Below are 21,932 nucleotides of genomic sequence, written 5' to 3'. Positions count from 1 at the left end.
CCAGTCACAGATCGGGCTTGAATCCATCATCTTTCTTTAGCTCACTTTGCCACCTCAGTTCAGACCCAGATTTATGCAAATCAGCCTTGACCCCGAGCCTCATGCGAACAGTCCAGCCTGAACTGCCAAGCTAGGTCTTCTCTGACCTGGAAACAAGCATCCTGGGACCGGTTTTGGGGAAATACCCCTCGTCAGCCAGGGTAGCTTGAATACAGTGGCAAAGTGAATAAGGGACCTACGTCTGGACATAGCCTGCCAACTTAGGGTGAACAAAGCAAACACAAGGAGATGATGGACGGAGCGCTGAGACTTTTCAGACACTCACCCCCAGTCACAGATCTGGCTTGAATCCATCATCGTTCTTTAGCTCACTTCGCCACCTCAGTTCAGACCCAGCTATAAGCAAATCATCCTTGACCCTGGAGCCTCATGGGAACAGTCCGGCCCAAACTGCCAAGCTAGGTCTTCCCTGAACCAAAAACAATCATCCTGGGACTGGTTTCGGGGTAACACCCCTCATCAGATAGGCTAGCTTGAATCCAGTGGCAAGGTGAGCAAGAGAACCCCATCGGGGCATACCCTGCCAACTTAGGGAAAACAATGCAAACACAAGAGATGATGGATGGAGCACTGAAACTTTGCCTCAAAGTATAAGAGGGAAAAATCACATAGGTGCCTTACACTTGTAAGGTCACTCTTACACTTTTGAGTAAAGATACTACTTTTGGCTATTCACCATTTTCGCCTCTAAAATTTCTTCAAAATGCCACATTACATGTCTCCACCTCCTGAAACATGGAAGGGAGACAAATTTATGAGTGTAAATTGAAGAGACAAAAAAAGCTGTAGTACATCCAGCACCACACATGACCAACCACTGATGTTGTAGGAGCTTCTTATTAAAAATAATGAAGGTAGGGACTTATGATGGAACCTCATACAAATGATGTTAAAATAAATTAAAGTCATTTCAATTATTGAAAATAGTTTAAATATAAATACATAAAATTTAAGTTTACAAAACTGGCACAAAAAAAAATGTAGTTTCATTGTAACATATTTTAATAAAAGTCTTTAATGTAACATTACTTTGTATTAAAATATAATTACATTATGTTTATTTAATTCTATATATCACTTTTAATCATTGATAATATGTAATAAAATACATAATTTTCTTATCATTTAATGTATTTAAAAGGCAACTATAACTCACGCGACCACAATCCTCTGCTGATGACATCAGATAGTACATCACTGATGACATATGTGTCTTTATGAAAAATAAATATTTGTAATATATGTATAGCTAAAGATTAATGGAAGAAGACATGGGTAATTAAGTGTCTAAATACAGTGATGTAATATCTGACGTCATCAGCAGAGGATTGCGGTCGCGTGAGTTATAGTTGCCTGCAGTAACTATAACGGGGGAATTTCATTGGTTTTTTACGAGTGAAATGTCCAGCTAACTATAACATGTGTGAAACCTATGGTTTTTTAAGTAAATATATATATATATATATATATATATATATATATATATATATATATATATATATATATATATATATATATATATATATATATATATGACTGAATTGCTGCCTTCCAACTTCCCCACGGGCGATGAAAAGAACCAGCACGAACTCCTCTTAGTTGGAATGACAGGATGTTTATTGCTCACTCAATATGTCATAATATATATATATATATATTATGATCATTGTCAGTATTACTTGTCTTACTATTGCGTTGCTTATAGCGTTCCACTTATGGATGATTAATAAGTTTAATCCTTAATTAGCATTCTCTCCGCCAGTTACTGGAGTTAAATTTTGTTTTAATTTGGACAAATTTTGTTTTATGTACCAGCACAATTCACAAACACAGGCACTACAACAACCAGCATGCTTTGCAAGGGCTTAAACAGGAAGTAGTAGCATTAACTGACATAAATAATGTCTGACTACTGTGTTTGGTAACCCGTGATCAAGGTTCGAGTGAGAACCGAAACGCGTTGGGCCAGTGTTGTTGTTAACTGGCAGTGCTGAGCTGAAGAATTTTTCTTTGTGGAATAAAAAATGAACTGAAAATTCACCTTGGAATCCGAGTGAGTGCGTGTATCATCGACCTCTGGGTCCAGAGGTCTCCTGTTTTCTATATATATATATATATATATATATATATATTCACTGAAAAAACCATAGGTTTCACACGTTATAGTTAGCAGGACATTTCACTCGTGAAAAACCAATGAAATTCCCCCGTTATAGTTAGTGCAGGCAACTATAACTCACGCGACCGCAATCCCCTGCTGATGACGTCAGATATTACATCACTGTATTTAGACACTTATTTACCCATTAATTTTTAGCTATACATATATTACAAATATTTTTTTTTCAGAACACATATGTCATCAGTGATGTAATATCTGACGTCATCAGCAGAGGATTGCGGTCGCGTGAGTTATAGTTGCCTGCACTAACTATAACGGGAGAATTTCATTGGTTTTTCACGAGTGAAATGTCCTGCTAACTATAACATGTGTGAAACCTATGGTTTTTTCAGTGAATTTGCAAGGTTTTTTAAATGCTAATTCCTAACTATAACGTGTGTGAAACCTATGGTTTTTTCAGTGAATTTCCATGGTTTTTTAAATGCAAATTTTTTTTTTAGATTTTAAAAAATAATATCCAACCTATGTATAAAATAATATATGTACTTTATCCTGCATTATGGTTAATTTTTTAAAAATTAATGTTTACATACAGTTGTACATCACAGTTATTATCTTCTACAACCCTTGAATTTTTTTTTTTTTTTTTTATGGATTTTTTGCCGTGCGCGTACGGTAAGCTGACGCTACGCGCTCCGTACGTCATAAGTACGGTGCACTTACGTGATACGTACGTGACGTACGCGTACACGCATGCGCATTGCGCGGAACCAACGTCGCGGTTACGCGAGTGCGTGTAATGCGCATGCGCGAGTGCGTCCTAGGTACGTGCTCCGTAAGCGCTCCGTAAACGTCACGTTTGCGCATGCGTACTTGTTTACGAGCACGTAGCGTAAGCTTACGGAGCGCGCACGGTTGGTCATGTGATCCACAAAGAACACTTTTCATTGGTTGAAACTACTTTCAGTTCCAGAAACTTCAACACCACACCCATTCCCCTCATTACTGCTTGAGATCCCCTAGGAGAAGGAGCTGAATTGACATTGAGATACAATGGCAGAGCAGCAGTCCTCTTCTGAGAGTGAGGCTAGCAGCACCATCATCATACAGAGGAGGGGGAAACAAAAGGATTCTTTTGTGTGGGAGTATTTTACTTTTCCAGAGGGGCAGAAAAAGGTCAATGCTCCATTGGTCACTTGCACACTTTGTGACCGTGTTTTATCTAGAGGAAATCCAAGGAAGAAGTATTCCTTTGGAAATCACTCTATGATGAGACACCTTAGGGATAAACATCCCAGGACCTTTGCTCGACATACTGGAGAAAACTCTTCAGTAAGTCACCAGAGCCCAACCTCAGAAGCTCAGCCGAGTACATCATCGGCAGCTCAGCTGAGCCCTTCCTCTGAGGTGGGAGCATCACCTTCTTCAGCTCCTCTGGACATTAACCCTCGATTTGGGAGGGTTGCAATGAGGTGTACAACGTGTTGTGGTCTTATTGTTTTTGGGGAGACCAGTGTTTCCCTTATTAACAATAAGATAGACCAGCACGTTTGTAGACTCTCATAATATTCCCATTCTTTCTTTCCTCTATCCCTGTATGAACACAACGGCTCTTTTAAGAGCCAACCTTACCTCACAATTTTTTTTATTTTTTTTAAGCTTTCCTCTTTGAAAATTTTTTTTTGCTGTGCGCGTACGGTACGCGTAGTCGCGGAATTGTTACGCGAAGTTCGCGGAATTTTTCCGTTTACGCCGTGCGCGTACGCTACGCGCATTCGGCGATTTAAAAAAAAAAAATTAAAATTAATTTTTGCCCTTGGGGGTCCTTCTGGGACCCCCTGACAAAGGCTAGGGGGTCAGGAACTGTCCACCTTGCCCCCTTTTCACGTTCTCCACCTTAGTTTTTCACCCCCTCAGACTGCGAGAGACAAAATGGCGGCCGCACTTCCTGGTTTCGTCCGATTCGAATGTTTACTAAGATCTAACAACCAATCAGAATCGCGCTCGCGGCCGGCACCGTGCGCGTACGGTAAGCTTACGGTACGCGCTCGGAGCGCGCCTATAGATATATATATTGATTTAAATGCTATTTTCTCAGGAAATACTGAACAGATTTACACGAGACCTTCAAAGGGCACATCCCTGACCTGAGGGCTACCTCTCTGCCAAATTTCAAGTAATTCTGTTCAGCCGTTCGGGCTGTAGCTCGGACTAAAGGTCCTATGGAAAAATGCATGGGGAAAACGCGTTTTGGGACCCCCCCTTTTTCTCAGCCCCCGCTTGACAAATCCCCCCGAGACTTTCAGGGAAGGAGCGGAGCGGAGCGCCCCACCTATTTTGAGAATTTCGCGAGGATTCGTAAATCGGCGCCAAAGTTATTCCAAATAGAATGTTGTGGATTTCCTATGGAAACACGGTCCTAACTATAACTATCTACTGGCGACTGCCAGTAGATAATATATATATATATATATATATATTATCGCTACCAAGTTGCACCAAGAGCCAAGGCACTCGTAGGCGGGTGCTGTAACGCGGTGGTGCCCGCGTTCAAAATCGACGCTACCAACAAAGTCCACGCTCCAGGACAAAGTACAGCACTCAGGGAGTATACCGTAGATTAGTTTATTCGGCAACAAGCAAAAGACAGACGCGTTTCAGGGTATCCTTCTTCAGTGTCTAGTTGCGCTAGCCGCGCGAGAACTTTTAAATTCAAAAGACCATCGACGTCACTTCCCCACCCATATGGCTAATGCAATCATATCTATCACATGGCGGCCATCTTAACAGGGTGAAGCTAACGTACCAACTTATATGGATAAACACATTTCTTTGTTTTTCGCTCGACATACAAGAATTAAATCAACAGCGTCAAGACTACACAATTGTTACTCATCGTGAATGAAATCAAATGTGATTAACTAAACAAATTGTAAATGTCGCTTGACAATTGTGTGTCATAGAGAGCTACACATATTCATAAAATTAAGCCGTGGATCGGCATGCATATTGTAGCAAACCTCATGATATACAATTAATATCTTGATGTATTAGATGATTCATTAAATGGTTCATTAAACAATCCAAGCCGTGTATCAGCCTAAGCATCTTATGGTAAAAATTATCCAATAAAATCTATAAGGCTATACCCTCACTACTGTTAGAAAGAGTCATAACATGCTCAGTGTGAACACATATGGGTGACAAACGTCGTTCTTACCCCCTATAGTCCCTGAGTTTCATGAGTAACAAAGAGAGAAGACGACAAAGGAAGAAAAGAAGAGAATACAGTTACGTTTACAGAATCTTCCTGATTACCTCCCCAGATGCACAGCTAATTCCTCTCCGCTATTCAACCCAAAGGGTGTTTTGGTGTGCAGATCAATAATGTAGCGGGATTCAAGTCTCCGCAAGCGTTGCACTCTATCCCCACCCCTTGGATTAATACATACACAGTCCAAACCAAAGTACTGTAACAGTTCCCTGTTACTATTATGTTTGAGGGCGAAATGTCTGGCTACAGGGTAGTTACTGTCTTTATTCACAATCGCGCGCTGGTGTTCCAAGATGCGCATCTTTACACTATGAATAGTGCTGCCAATATACTTAAGTCCACAGGGACACAATAGGCAGTAAACTACATGGGTGGTAGTACAGGTGATAAATTTATCTATGGGTTTAGGTCTTTTTATCCCATCAATAGTGTAGCTCAGGGTTCTTTTACTGTTGCAACAAGCTTTACATTTCCCACATGGGAAAAAACCTTTCATATCTTTCAGAACACCTTTAGGGTGACTAACAGGTGGTAGGTAGCTCTGAACCAGTTTATCCCTCAAAGACCGTGATTTACGGAAAGTAATCAATGGCCCTGCCGGGATATCTTTACCCATTATGGAATCGGTTTGCAATATATGCCAATTCCTTTTCATTATACTCCTCAAAGTGTTTGCATCATCTGAGAAAGTTGTTATCATCCGCAGTTTGCTACCTTCTAGGTTAGTACTTTTTTTGCTGTTAAACTGGGTGTCATTACGGATCAACAGATCCTTCCTCTTGATTTTGTTGACTCTCACTAATGCTGCATACAGAACTTCCTGGCTATAGCCCCTGGTTCGAAATCTTGTCATACAATTTGAAGCAGCAGACACAAAATCAGTCTCTCTGGAGCAATTTCGTTTGAGCCGGAGAAGTTCCCCATAGGGTATACTGTTTATCAGCTTGGGGGGGTGATTGCTACTGCCATGTAAGATTGAATTACCGGCAGTGGGTTTCCGAAATAAATCGGTTCCAAGATTACCATCCCTCACCTGCACCTTCAGATCTAGATAGTTAACTTCCATGGTGCTAATTTCATATGTGAACCCAAGATTGAGATTGTTATTGTTGAGTTCAGAAATGAAATTCTCAGCTTGTTCAATTGAGCCTCTCCAAATTATAAAAAGATCGTCGATGTAACGATGCCACACAACTATGTGTTCGGCCCATTTTTGTCTTTCGTCACTAAGGGCCACCTGCTCCTCCCACCAACCTACAAAAAGATTCGCATAGCTGGGGGCGAAGCAGGTGCCCATAGCTGTTCCAGAGATTTGTTTAAACAGCTGCCCCTGAAATAGGAAAATATTATTATGAAGACAGAATTCAATGAATTCTAGCAGCATAGTGCTGTGTTCCGCGAACTTAAGGGGCCTTTTATTTAGGAAGTATCGCATTGCCATAATACCCTGATGGTGATCTATACAGGTGTATAAGCTAGTAATATCCATAGCAATCAGTTTAAAGGTAGGTTCCCAGTGTATGTCCATCAGATGAAGAATAAAATCTTTAGTGTCCTTAACATATGATTTGAGTTGTATGACAAATGGATGAAGAAAGCTGTCTATATAGATCGACATGTTCTCTGCTAAGCTGCCCTTTGAAGAGACTATCGGTCTCCCAGGTGGATCAATTTTATCTTTGTGTATTTTCGGTAATTGGTAGAACGTAGGTGTGACTGGTTCATTGTTACGTAAAAAGAGAAATTCATTGATGTCAAGCAAACCTAGATTGTGCCATTTGGCAATCAGGGCATGATACTGTGTAATACTGGTTTGATACAGTTCTTTGTTGGTTTTTTCATAGAACTTGGTGTCATTCAACTGCCGATAAGATTCTCGACAATATTGTTCTCTTGTAAGTAACACTACGTTACCACCTTTGTCCGAAGGTTTACAAATAATGTTTTCATCCATAGCCAGATTCTTAAGGATCACTTCTTGTTCGTGGGTTAAGTTCCTCTGTTGTTTCGGTGTGCAGAAAGAAGTCTTGATTCTGAATTTCTGAAGATCATGAAGCACTGCATCAGAAAACGAGTCTATGGCATCGTATGGCATTTGTGGGTTGAAAATGGAGGGAGGCTTAAAGGTGGTTGAGGGTGTTTCTTGTTCAATCCCTGCCCGGTGTACTCTTAGGACTAAATCCTCACTCTGTGTGGTTGCAGTTGCTCCTTCTGCCCGTAATTCTTCTAGTAATTCAATTGTGTGCAGATCTTGGACCGTTAAGACGTCTGTTACCTTCTGTCTAGGTTTGTGCTGCAATCTTCTTACTTCAGTTATGGAAGGTTTTAATTTGAAATATTTCTGTAATTTGATTTTGCGGACAAATTTGAATAGATCAATGCGCGTCTGCGTGTATTCTAAGCGATCGCTCGGGCAGAATGATAGTCCTAGTTTCAGGGCTGCTTCCTCAGTTTCGCTTAATACACGTGGCGTGAGGTTAATGAAGGTCAGATCATTGGTTTCTTCTACCACCGTTTTCCCCTGTTGCTGCGCTTCGCTCGGGATGCGCCCCTGCCTCTTCCTCTGCTTCGTGCGCCACCAGCCACCTCTCCTTGTCCGTCTGCGTTTTCCGGAGGCTTGCTCTTTCCGCCTCTCAGCCACGTTTGCCGTATCAGATCGAACTCCAAGTGAAAAGGATTTTTCGTTTTATCACTCTGAGGGGCAGTCGTGTCTTCCCCCGATAGTTCACTTTCCGTGACCTCAGATTCAGAGGTTTCTATTCTGTCAGACGGTACCAGAGATTTCTCCTTGTGAATGGCTTTTCTTGGTTCGTCAAATTTTCTTGCGAAGGTAAGGATCCTCCCTTGGGCGTAATCACGTTCATCACGTTCAAATTTGTCCTGCTTCCGTTGTCGTATCTTCAATTCATATCTTTGTAAACGTTTCCTCATCTCTTCCTTTAACTCTTCCTGTTTCGCTTTGTCATCATCATTCGCAATTTCTTTCTCAAGATTCGCAATTTCCACCAATGCCTTTTCTCTGTCACTCCAGGCGAATTTCACCAAGATTGCGAGCATGCCTTTGCATGATGCTGCTGTGTATTCAGCCCATTCTTCAAGGAGGCAGGGATCCGGGTTTTCATAAGCGGGCACAGTGTAGATCCGTAGGCCCCTAGGCACTCTGTCGACATCCATGTAACTTTGGAGGGAGGTGGCTTCCCACCATTTTCTTACCTCTCTTTCATAGAGTCTTTCGAGTTTGGTGAAAAGTGTGCGCAAGGTTTTGCGAGTGTTTGACTCATTCGATACAGCTTGTGGGTTCTCTAATGACGATGTTGTGGTTTTCTTGAAGATGTCATGAGCTGCCTCGCGACGATCTGCTTCGTCAAACATTGCTTGTTATTTGCTTAAGTGTAAGGAAGAGAGGGTGTACTCTTCCTTCTAACGAACTCCCATACGCCTAACGTGGGACTCGTATTGCAGTAATCGAGGAGGATTGTAATGAAGAAAGGAGCACGTCTTACCCGATCCCGTTGCTTTCGCTGGAAGGGACGGTCCATGCTCCTTCTGCTCCTGCAGTTGCAGTCCTCACTCCTGTGTAGATGCACAGCTGCGGTGTCCTCACGCGGTGCCCTGGAAATAATTATCGCTACCAAGTTGCACCAAGAGCCAAGGCACTCGTAGGCGGGTGCGGTAACGCGGTGGTGCCCGCGTTCAAAATCGACGCTACCAACAAAGTCCACGCTCCAGGACAAAGTACAGCACTCAGGGAGTATACCGTAGATTAGTTTATTCGGCAACAAGCAAAAGACAGACGCGTTTCAGGGTATCCTTCTTCAGTGTCTAGTTGCGCTAGCCGCGCGAGAACTTTTAAATTCAAAAGACCATCGACGTCACTTCCCCACCCATATGGCTAATGCAATCATATCTATCACATGGCGGCCATCTTAACAGGGTGAAGCTAACGTACCAACTTATATGGATAAACACATTTCTTTGTTTTTCGCTCGACATACAAGAATTAAATCAACAGCGTCAAGACTACACAATTGTTACTCATCGTGAATGAAATCAAATGTGATTAACTAAACAAATTGTAAATGTCGCTTGACAATTGTGTGTCATAGAGAGCTACACATATTCATAAAATTAAGCCGTGGATCGGCATGCATATTGTAGCAAACCTCATGATATACAATTAATATCTTGATGTATTAGATGATTCATTAAATGGTTCATTAAACAATCCAAGCCGTGTATCAGCCTAAGCATCTTATGGTAAAAATTATCCAATAAAATCTATAAGGCTATACCCTCACTACTGTTAGAAAGAGTCATAACATGCTCAGTGTGAACACATATGGGTGACAAACGTCGTTCTTACCCCCTATAGTCCCTGAGTTTCATGAGTAACAAAGAGAGAAGACGACAAAGGAAGAAAAGAAGAGAATACAGTTACGTTTACAGAATCTTCCTGATTACCTCCCCAGATGCACAGCTAATTCCTCTCCGCTATTCAACCCAAAGGGTGTTTTGGTGTGCAGATCAATAATGTAGCGGGATTCAAGTCTCCGCAAGCGTTGCACTCTATCCCCACCCCTTGGATTAATACATACACAGTCCAAAAGTTCTCGCGCGGCTAGCGCAACTAGACACTGAAGAAGGATACCCTGAAACGCGTCTGTCTTTTGCTTGTTGCCGAATAAACTAATCTACGGTATACTCCCTGAGTGCTGTACTTTGTCCTGGAGCGTGGACTTTGTTGGTAGCGTCGATATATATATATATATATATATATATATATATATATGTATATATATATATATATATATATATATATATATATATATATATATATATATATATATATATATATATATTAACTACTGGCAGTCGCCAGTAGGTAGTTATAGTTAGGACCTATTTTCCATAGGAAATCCGCAACATTCTATTTGGAATAACGTTGGCACCGATTGACGAATCTTCACGAAATTTTCCAAACTTTTGGCCAGCTCCGGTCCGCTCCTATCCTGAACATTTCACGGTTTATTCGTCAAGCGGGAGCCGAGAAAAAAGGGGGGTCCCAAAATGCATTTTCCCCATGCATTTTCCCATAGGACCTGTTGACGCAGCTACAGCCCGAACTGCAGAACGGAATTACACCAAATTTGGCAAAGAGGTAGTCTTCAGTTCAGACTCGTGCCTTTTGCTGAAATGGTGTAAATCCGTTCAGTAGTTCCTGAGAAAATTAGAGTTAAAAAGATAGATATATCTGGGCGGAGCCTAACCACACATCTCATCGTGAGATCTGATTGGCTGTCAGTACTTCATCCAAGAAGTGTTGGCAGCCATCTTGGGACCAATATACACGATAGCACCTCATTAAAAAGCATTGCAGTTAATAGAAGGTTTTAAGACTTTAGTTACATTATAAATCATTTGTTGATGGTACCATACTCATTTTAGGAATTGTGGTGTGTTCTAAGGTGATTTTACAATGTGAAAAAGCCTTTTGCTGTGATATCTTGAATCATGTTTGAGAGAAAACTATTTTCTCATGATTTTCCCACAGAGGTTTGGAAGGTGATCTATAAGCTAAACGGAGAGCATATGTTCTGTAAATTCACATTATCTTTCTCTGTCATGTGAGAATGAACATCCAACAAGGGCAGAGACTGTCAGTTGATTCCTTTGTGTTCTACTGCAGCTTCCCAGAGTGTTCTAAAGAACAACTAGAGCGCTAACAGTCCTACTTATGACAAACGTATTGCACACCTGAAGCCATCTTGATTGGAATAAAGTGGTAACTCTTAAAACATTTAATTTAAAAAGGAACAAAATGAGGGGGTTCATTTTGCCATAGAAAGTATGATTAGTGCTGCAGAATGAAAAATTAGGGCACATTTTGAGTGACTTCTCAAATCCTCTTCTATTTCATTGACAAATTCTGACATGCAGACTGAAACATGCACTTTGAATACCAGCAGCAGACTTCCCTGGTGAGCAGTAGCTTTACTACAGTGAGCTAATGAGCAACTAGAGTGCTAACATTCAGAATTTATGGCAAATGTGTGACACATCTGAATGCCTTCTTGATGGAATCAAAGTAAAAAACTGAAAGCATTTCCTACTGAGGAGACTGCAGTAAATGAGGAAATTAGGAAACTTCATAACAAATAAATCTCCCAAGATGGCCACCAGAGACAAAAGAGCCCAAATGCAGCACAAATATCACCCAGATGTAGCCCACATGTAGCCCAATGACAGAAGTGTGCAAAACACTTATTTTTTGTGTATTTTCAGTTTTATATAGTGCAGACTTGTCAGGTATTGGAGTGCTTTACATGAGCGTTGGTTACATCACACAAGATCAAATTCATTTTGGTTGTAGACATGGGGAGATTAAGTGATTTGACCAGAATCACAGAATGTTGAGCTGAAGCAGAAACTCCAACTTGGTTCCCCAGTTGCAAAGTCTGCAGCTCTCCCCTAGGTGCAACATTTAATCAAGTGGTCAACTGGATAAAAAAACATAAAGATTACAAATAATTTAAAAGTTCTTTGTCGCTATTTGAAAACTCAGAAAATATGTCCTCATTTTAGTTTTTTAGAGCACTAACCATAATTTTGATGCAAATAAGACCCTCTCATATATGTAATTTCTAAAGGAAATGCTCTAGGTATTAAAGTTTTGATTACATAAAGATGACGTCAGGCGTTCTACACTTTTGTAATAAATATAGAATGTTAGCAATCTAGTTGTTCATTGGGATACTGAGGCCAGGGGCACGGACTCTGAAAATTGAAGGCAGGTAGGAGAGTGCAGAGGCAACAATTTGACCACACTGGGCAGGCAGGAAGGGCAGTGGCAGCACAACAGACTATGGAGGGTAGTGGAAAGGGGGACAGGGGCAACAAACCAACAATACAGGACTGGCAAGAGAGGCAGTGGCAATATAATAGACCATTGTGGGAAGAAGGAAGAGGCAGTGGTAATACAACCATACATGCCAACAGACTCGTTTCAGCCAGGAATCATCCAATGTTTTTAAGCTCAAATGGGCTTTATTTGATCTGTCTCCTGTCTACAATCTCCTCTTTTTCAATGTAACTCAAAGGGGAATATCAATATCCCAGTTTTTTTTCAAAATCTCCCTCTTACCAAGTTCAAAATATTCACAAGTATGGTACAATGGATCATGGTAGAAAGGAGGAATTGGGGTAGGGACATGGACTTGGATAACAGAGGACAGGAGGGACATGGAGAGGTGCACCAAACTGACCCTACAGGGCAGGCATCAGGGTTTGCAGCAGCACAATACACCACACAGGGCATGTGGGACGGAAGTGCAGCACAACAATCCATAGAAAGCAATGGGGAGGGGACAGGACCATGCACATGGACAACAGAGAACAGAGGGGAAAGAGGCAATGGTAGCTTGCTGACCATAATGGACAGACAGGAGAGAAAGCTGCAGCATAACAGACCATAAAGGGCAGGAGGGACGGATCAGGGGCAATACAATGGAACAGACAAGCCAGGAGGGAGGGAAGAGGGGTCTGCACATGGAAAAAGAGGGCAGGAGCAGCAAGATGACCATGGAGGTCAGGCAGGATGGGCACTAGAAACAAGACACACCATGGAGAGCAACAATGAGACTATGATGGCATACACACAGACCATGGAGGGAAGGTGGGAGGGGGTCAGGGGCAACTAGCTGACCACACAGGGAAGGTGGGAGGGGCCATGGCAGCACAGAAGACCATGCATGGCAAGTGGGAGCGTTAGTGGCAGCACAATGGCTGTGATGGGCAAGAAGGAGGGTGCAGGGGCATGCACAAAGGACCATGGATGATAGAAGGGAGGGTCAGGACCTGGGCACAGACAAGAGAGTTCAGGGGAAGGGGCCTCACAACAGACCACGCGGGGCAGTCAGGGGGAGCAGTTGCAGCACAACAGACGAGGGAGGGCAGAAGGGTGTGGCAGTAAAATGGACCATGAAGGACAGGAGGAAGGGGATAGGGGCATGGCATGTGGACAGGCAGGGTGGAGGTGGCAGGGACAGGTTACAGTCATCTGACAATGCTAGGCAGGTGGGAGGGGAGTGGCAGCTCAACAGAACACTCAGAGTAGATAGGAGTGGCAGGTCCATGGAGCATGGTGGGCAAAAAGAATGGAGCAGGGGCATGCACAAAGACATCGGAGTGCAGGGGGAAGGAGAATAGGGGCAGCAAGCTAAGCACAGAGGCTAAGCAGGAGGTCAATGATGGGCCATAGAATTGGGCATTGGATGGCAGGAGGAGTGGACTGGTACAACATGCTAAATGGAGGGCAGTGGCAGCACATCAGACCATGCATGGCAGGAGGGAGGAGGCTAGTCCATGGATTCAGATAACAGAGGATAGGGAGGAGGTGGATGGGGTAGCAAGCTAACTGTTCAGAGAAGATGAGTATTAGGAACTTTGTTGTTTTTAAAATGTGTGTCTGTGTGAACTACTTAAAATATGAACAAGTATGCAGCATAATCTCACTTTTATTCAGGAAGAAGAGGACAAAATTGTGACTGTGACTCTGGGCTCACTTGGCAGAAACACCCCCTGACCCTCCACCCCCCATCGCAAAATATAATGCCCGTGAAAAGGGTAGGTGGACGCAGTGATATATAGAACATAGTCCTGAGAGCACGATTGAAAATGAAAACTAGATGTAGTATATGGTATAAACTATGCACCAAAAAGTGTGATATAAGATGAACCGGGGCGTGAAATATAATATGTAATACATTGTGCGCAATGACAGATTCATTGGAGAGCGCGAGATAGCATAGGCACTAGCGCCTGCTATGCGATATGCGCCTTGGAGTGTAATATGCACAGGGCAGTGTTGTGTAACCTAACTAGTCTCTAAAGTTGTAGTATAAAATATGTGCTGGGGAGTGTAATGTTGCATATGCACTGTGACAAAGATATGGATCCCAGATTGTAATATGTATGGCATAGCGCTGTGTGTTATAACATAGACATCGAAGAAGGCACATTAGATGGGGCAATATAACCCGTGGAAGGCAAGTGTGGCATGACATATTCACGGGGTGGTGTTACAGTGCACATGGGCTAGAGAGTGTCATAGCATATGCACTAGATGGTGGAATACAACACAGAGGTGTGTGGCACTCGGCGGGCACTGGTGGGTGTAACACAGCATTGGGCTCAACCAGGAGCACGTTGTGACTCTCAAGTGAGGTTCATCTCCTTTCCAGAGAGTAAAATAAAAAGTATTACACATCCGGTGGTGGGTGTGTGTTTTATTAACCGTGAGGGGGTTTCTTGCAGAGTTTGGTTGAATTTTTGTTGAATCCCCTTTGAATGGCTTGGTGTGCGTGTGTATTAAATGTGCCCGTCAATAGCTACCCATGTTTGTATAAATAAACGACAAGGGTGTCTACTTGGAGAGTACCCACCGGCAGGGATTAGGGACGGTAGGGCGTCAGACACGTCAGAGCTTCACTAGCGGTGTAAATACATTCCACGTGGATTCATTGTATGCATAGTCGCCTTTTAATGAATATCACACAAATCGTCATGGTGATAGGTACATACAGTTTGTCCAGCATGTCCTAGGTGTTTCTATAAATATATATATTTTTTAAATAATAAAAAACAAAGGCCGGCCCCAGGGGATGGGGTCCCCGGGGCCATAAGTGGCCTGAGTAGGGGGGCAACGCCCCCCTCCCAAAGAATTTAATAAAAAAAAGAAAGGCCATGACCCGGGGGTTGGGGTCCCCGGGGCCGATTAAGGCCTTTCAGAGTGACAAATTAATTTTTTCAACAAAAAGAATTAGGGTGCAGGCCCTGGGGGATGGGGTCCCCAGGGCCAATAAATTAGAAAAAGAAGGGGGGCCACACAGCCCTCCTTCTTAAAAAAATAAAATAAATAAAAGACCGGCATCGCGCTGGAGGCCACGCCCCCACCTTGCAGCACTCTGCAAACGCGCCCCCTGGCCAGTTGTAAGTTGGGGAATTAATTCCCCTTCAATACTGACGGTACCTGAGGGCCAACTAGCCCAACAGGTATCTCCAGTATGCGCCAGGGAGCTGCGTTGCAGACAGGTGATCTGAGGCCACGCCCCTTTTTACACCTAGTGGGCTAGTTTGACCCTAGGGACCCTTAGGATTCAAGGGGACTTAATCTCTCAACTTAGAACGGCCACAGGGCGTGTTTGCACAGTGGTGAAGGGATGGGACGGGGTCTGAGGTGATGTGTGCAAACATGCCCTGTGGCACGTTTTAAGTTGGGGAAATAATTCCCTTTCAATCCTGAGGGACCCTGGGGGCCAACTAGCCCACCAGGTGCTTCCAGTAAGCGCCACTGCTCTGCGTTGCAGAGAGGTGGTGCAGGCCGTGCCCCTTTTTACACCTCTCTGCAATGGCGCTTACTGGATGTACCTAGTGGGCTATTTTGCCCCTAGGAACCCTCAGGATTCAAGGGGACTTAATCTCCCAACTTAAAAAACGGCCACAGGGCGTGTTTACACAGTTGGGAAGGGAGGGGACGGGGCCTGATGTGACGTGTGCAAACACGCCCTATGGCGCGTTTTAAGTTGGGGAAATAATTCCCCTTCAATCCTGAGGGCCCCAGGGGGCTAACTGGTGCTTCCAGTAAGTGCCACTGAGCTGCGTTGCAGAGAGGTGGTCTAGGCCGTGCCCCTTTTTACATCTCTCTGCAACTCAGCTCTGTGGCACTTACTGGAGGTACCTAGTGGTCTAGTTGGACCCTAGGGACCCTCAGGATTCAAGGGGACTTAATCTCCCAACTTAAAACGGCCACAGGGCGTGTTTACACAGTGGGGAAGGAAGGGGACGGGGCCTGAGGTGACGGGTGCAAACTCGCCCTGTGGTGCGTTTTAAGATGTAGTTTTAATCCCCTGCCCTATTATATACTAGGGGCTTACAGAGGAGGTCATGCTAATCACGGGGGGACCCCAACGCATAGTGTTCCCTAGTGTATGTAGGTGTTTTCACTGTATTCTGAGTGTCTTTTAACATAGCACTGGCTTGAGGAACCATACTCTCGGACTACACCGCTGCCATTTTTATTTGCGCCACCATTTTGTCTTGCCCTCACTCAGGCTACATCGATACTGTAATTCTCCTTTTTTTAAGTGTTCAGTGCCAAGTAGCCCTCCCCGCTCCTTGCGGTTAAGCCAGTCTCATGGCCACGCTGTAGGCATTGAAACACTCCCTGCAGCTGTTTATGACTCAACCCTGCCCAATGCACCTTATCTGTGCTTATCTGTTTGCGCAGAGGACAGAGTCCGTCTCTGCGCGCCTCCCTCTGTCTCCCATATGCTTTGTTGCTCGCAGCTTGCATCCATCACTGATACGCGTTCATTATACACACAACTGCTTTATTGTAAATCAACATTTGTGGACCTTGGGGAGTGTCTTGCTTGATTGGGTGTCTCCTGTAATAAAAGATTGTGAGCTGCGGAGTGAAGCAGCAGTCTCCTGAGAACTTACATGATTGTACTTCTAGGATTACTGTTCACAGCTGCAGCTGAATAAACTTGGTTTTCACGAAGCAGCAGAGTGTCCCGTGTCTCTGTAAACTAAGGCAGGTGAACTCGAAGATTACAGGCGTGTCCTGCGCCGCCGGACCTCTGGACAGTCCGGTTCTTCAATTGGCACCCAACGTGGGGCAGCTTCAGAGGTCGCGGTCAAGCCTGAGGGTCTCGAGAAGTCGGGTGAGAAAACTCCAGAGGATGCGCACCACGTGATCGACCCCGGCATGTCGCAAGTGGACCGAAGGTCTTTTCAGCGCGGTTTCCCCTTCCCAACGGCTTCCTGCCCGCCGCCCTGACTGCCGCCCTGCCTTGGTTCCCTTTGTGGTAAATATTGGTATCGCGAGACAAAAGACGGGCCTCTGCTGATGCTAGAAAACATTTGATCAGGTAAGAGTGGGTAGCTGAGTTTTATCAAAAATGGACGAACCCAGTGGTGTTGGTACGATCACTGGCAAGCAGTGCTTGGGAACCCACTAGGTGAGTAAAAGGCCCCTCACACACCAACCTAGTTGGTGTCATGCTTCATCATAGGGGCCCCAACCGGGTGGCCGAGCGCCTCCCGGTTGTGCTGCAACGCCTGACTACAGCGGAGCTGGTGTGGTGTGATAGTGTGATGTGGTGAAAGATTAAAAATACCTCTGAGAATCCTTGCCGAGGGAAATTTATTGATGGCGGCTCAGGATATATTAAAATTAAAATGATGTGAAGCAACTACGAAAAGGATTACATTTCTGATAGTTGACTATGTGGTCGGTCTACATGTTTCAGCCCACCTCAGGATGTGCGGGGCTTTCTTCAGGACCAGAAAGTGCAGTGAGTGGCAAAATAGAGCCACGTGAATAGTGAAAAAAATTTAAAAAGGTAATTTACCTACACACTCTCTAAGGTGTGTGGAAACGGTATCGGCTCAATGGCAGACACCGCAGCGAAAAAAGACACTATGGCTGAATTTTGATCGCTGATCAGGAAGGGGAGGAGTGCGCTCCTCGTAACACAGATTTTGGTCAGGAAGCAGCACACGCATGGCACCTACTGTGGTCTCCCGGTTCCTGGATCCCGGTAGAATTGCCCTAGGCAAAGGCGGGGAGTAACATCAATTCCAGTGGATCAAAAGGGCCCTTATGTTGATATTACAGCATTAGGCGTTACTGAACCTTTCCTGGTGGACACCGGCGCTAGTAAGAGTTCTATGATACACACTAAACTCCCCAATACCCCTTTGTCTGGATTGACTAATGTGTCTGTAGGGTTCTCAGGAACACCGGTGTGTAACCCCGTCTCCACCCCCTTGCCATTGTCTGTTGGTCCTTGTCAATTGGACGCTCCTCTCATCCTCACTACTGGATGTGGGGAAAACTTACTTGGCCTTGATCTACTGAAAAGACTGCATGCAACCATTCATTGTTCACCAAGTGGTATACAGCTCACGTTGGGACAAAAGTTGGCCTCCCCTGTATATTTGTCCAAAGATCAACTACCCCTGCAACTCCAAGCTTTACCCACCTCTCTATGGGCCCAGGGCCCGAATGATGTTGGCTGTTTGCAAATACCCCCTTATACCATCACACTTAAGCAGAATGTAAAACTGCCTCGTATTCCACAATACAAAATTTCTAGCGAGGGTGAAAAGGCACTCTTGCTTATCATTTCTGACCTTATTCACAAGGATGTCATTGAAGAGACACGAGGGAATGTCTGTAATAGCCCCGTGATACCAGTCCTTAAACGCACGGACCCCACTCAGCCCCCTGTTTACCATTTCATTATTGATCTTCGCGAGCTTAACAAAATTGTTATCCCCCAGTTTCAAGTAGTTCCCGATATCACTGCCCTATTGACTATGTTGCCCCCTACGGCTAATTGGTTCACTGTCATTGACCTTAAAAATGCTTTCTTTAGTATTCCTATTTCGGAACACAGTAGAGACCTTTTTGGATTCTCCCTGGGGGGCCGCAGTTTCCGCTTCAAGAGAGCTCCCCAGGGCTATTGCGAAAGTCCATCTATCTATAGTCAAGCTCTTAAGACTCAGCTGGACACCCTGTCTGTTCCTCAGGGTGCCACTCTAATACAATATGTTGATGATTTGTTAGTTGCGGCTGACTCTGAGCAACTGTGTAAAAAGGTGACATTGGCCCTCTTACAGCATTTGGCACAACACAATCACAAGGTCTCCCCCTCAAAATTGCAATACTGCCGACAAGAGGTTACCTACTTAGGTCATCTCTTGTCGAAAGAGGGAAGGAGATTGACCCCTGAACGTATACAGGCAATAACTCAGATGACGGTCCCACGGACCCAGAAGGAAGTACGAGCGTTTTTGGGTATTACCTCCTATTGTAGACAATGGATCCCAAATTTTTCTTTGTTAGCCAAACCTCTACTGACTCTCACATTAAAAGACACACCATATCCCCTCCCTTGGACACCTGAGTGCCAGCAGAGTTTCACTGACCTACGAACATCCCTATGTTCTTCACCTGTTCTAGGTACCCCAGATTACACAAAACCATTTACTCTACATGTGCATGAGAGGGAAGGTTGTGCATTGTCAGTTTTAACCCAGGATTTTGGTGGCAAACAGCGCTCGTGTGCCTACTTTTCCAGCACACTAGACCCAGTGGCTCGAGCTTTACCTAGTTGTCTGCGTGCCACAGCAGCTACTGCATTGTCAATACGACAATCAGCTGGACTGGTACTAGCCAACACCCTAATGGTAATGGTCCCTCATGCAGTGGACACACTCCTGAACAGAACAAGAACGCAGCACCTTACGAGTGCGTGTTTGACAGGCTCTGAACTAACACTACTGGCAAGCCACATCCATATTAAGCGATGCAACACCTTGAACCCTGCCACGTTGTTGCTCCTTCCAACTGACACACACACACAGGATACACATGATTTCCTCTTTCGCACAGAAGAGGAAACTAGAGGAAGGATAGATCTGCAAGACACCCCGCTTTTGGACCCTGACAGCACCCTATATGTGGACGGGTCATGTTTCAAACTTTCCAATGGTGAGACTACAGCAGCCTATGCGGTTACAACTCTGCACACGGTAGTAGACACAGCCCGAATACCACATAACTCGGCTCAAGCAGCCGAGTTGATAGCCTTGACTAAAGCATGTGTGTTGGCCAAAGACAAACGAGTGAATGTCTATACTGACAGCCAGTACGCCTTTAGCATCGCACATAGTTTTGGCCGCTTATGGAAAGAGAGGGGATTTCTTACATCACATGGCACTAAGATACAACATGGCCAGTTAGTAAATGAACTTCTTGAATCACTTGCCCTGCCTGCCCAGATAGCAATAGTTCAGTGTAGCGCATATAGAAAGATAACAGATGACACAGGCAGAGGCAATGCATTTGCAGACCAGACAGCTAAAGATACAGCTCAGAACGCCACTAGCCGCATGTATGTTGCAGGCCCCGCCAGATGGGTTGCAGAGGGAGGGATGTGCGAAGACACAATTGAAAGTGTGAAAACGATACAAGCTGAAGCTACCACGGAAGAACTAGCTAAGTGGAGAGAAGTGACAGGAACACTGGATGACACTGGATGCTGGACAGACTTGTCCGAACAGCAACGTTGGCTGTTACCAGACGCATACGTACTCCCAGTAGTTACCATGGCCCACGGTCCTGCTCACATCAGTGCAAATGGGATATGTAAACTTCTAGCCCCTGTTTGGCAAAATTCTGGTATACCCGAATGTGCTGACAATTTAGTGAAACACTGTATAGTGTGCTTGATGCATAATCCGGGAAAGGGCACCCCTACTCCAGCAGGTCACTTTGCACCCCCAACGTATCCCTTTGAGGTTTTACAGATTGACTACATACACATGGATAGATGCAACAATCTGAAGTATGTACTTGTGGTGGTATGTGTCTTTTCCAAATGGATAGAGGCCTGTCCCCTCAAAGACAATACTGCCTTGTCCACAGCCAAAGTCTTACTGAAAGAGTTTTTCCCTAGATTTGGTTTGCCACGTATGATCTGGTCAGACAATGGAAGTGAGTTTGTTGGACAGATCATGCAGAAAGTCTGCACTGGACTAGCCATAAAGCAGAAATTTTATGCTGCTAATCACCCACAATCAGCTGGCCTGGTAGAACGCTATAATGGTGCACTGAAGCTGAAACTTGCCAAGGTGCAAGCCTCGACCGGTTTGAACTGGCCAGATGCTTTACCCCTTGCTTTATTATCTACTAGGGTCACCACACACTCCTGTATGGAACTGAGCCCCTACGAGGTTGTGTTTGGAAGACCAGCAAATGTGTGGGGTGTCCCCAGGCCAAAGAAGTATTCTGACATTGAGTATCCACTGTTGATCGACTATTTACATGAATTGACAAGTAAAATGCGTGTCCTTCACCAACAGGTCCGTGATTCCTTGCCAGAAGCTTCCAGTGACGTTGGCCATTCCATCCAACCAGGGGATTAAGTGTGTACCAAGAACTTTCAGAGATCCATGAACTTAGAGCCCCGGTGGAAGGAGCCACGCCTGGTGTTACTAGCCACGAGAACATCTGAAATGTCATCAGTGATGTCACTGACCATGTCATGAGTGATATAATATGTGACGTCATCAGCAGTGCATTGCGGGCGTGCGAGTTATAGTTAGCTGAACTAACTATAACAGGGGAATTTCAATGGTTTTGTACGAGTGAAAAGTCCAGCTAACTATAACGCCCCTGAAACCTCTGGCTTTTTCAGTGAATTTCTAAGGTTTTTTAAATGCTAATACCTAACTATAACGTGCCTGAAACCTATGTTTTTTTCAGTGAATATATACATATATATATATTCACTGAAAAAACCATAGGTTTCACACATGTTATAGTTAGCTGGACATTTCAAACGTACAAAACCATTAAAATTCCCCCGTTATAGTTAGTTCAGCTAACTATAACTCGCGCGCCCG

Source organism: Triturus cristatus, chromosome 5_1 (assembly GCF_964204655.1).
Source record: "Triturus cristatus chromosome 5_1, aTriCri1.1, whole genome shotgun sequence".
In the NCBI taxonomy this organism is placed as follows: domain Eukaryota; kingdom Metazoa; phylum Chordata; class Amphibia; order Caudata; family Salamandridae; genus Triturus; species Triturus cristatus.
The sequence above is the reverse complement of the archived record's forward strand: the minus strand, read 5'-3'. Positions refer to the sequence as shown.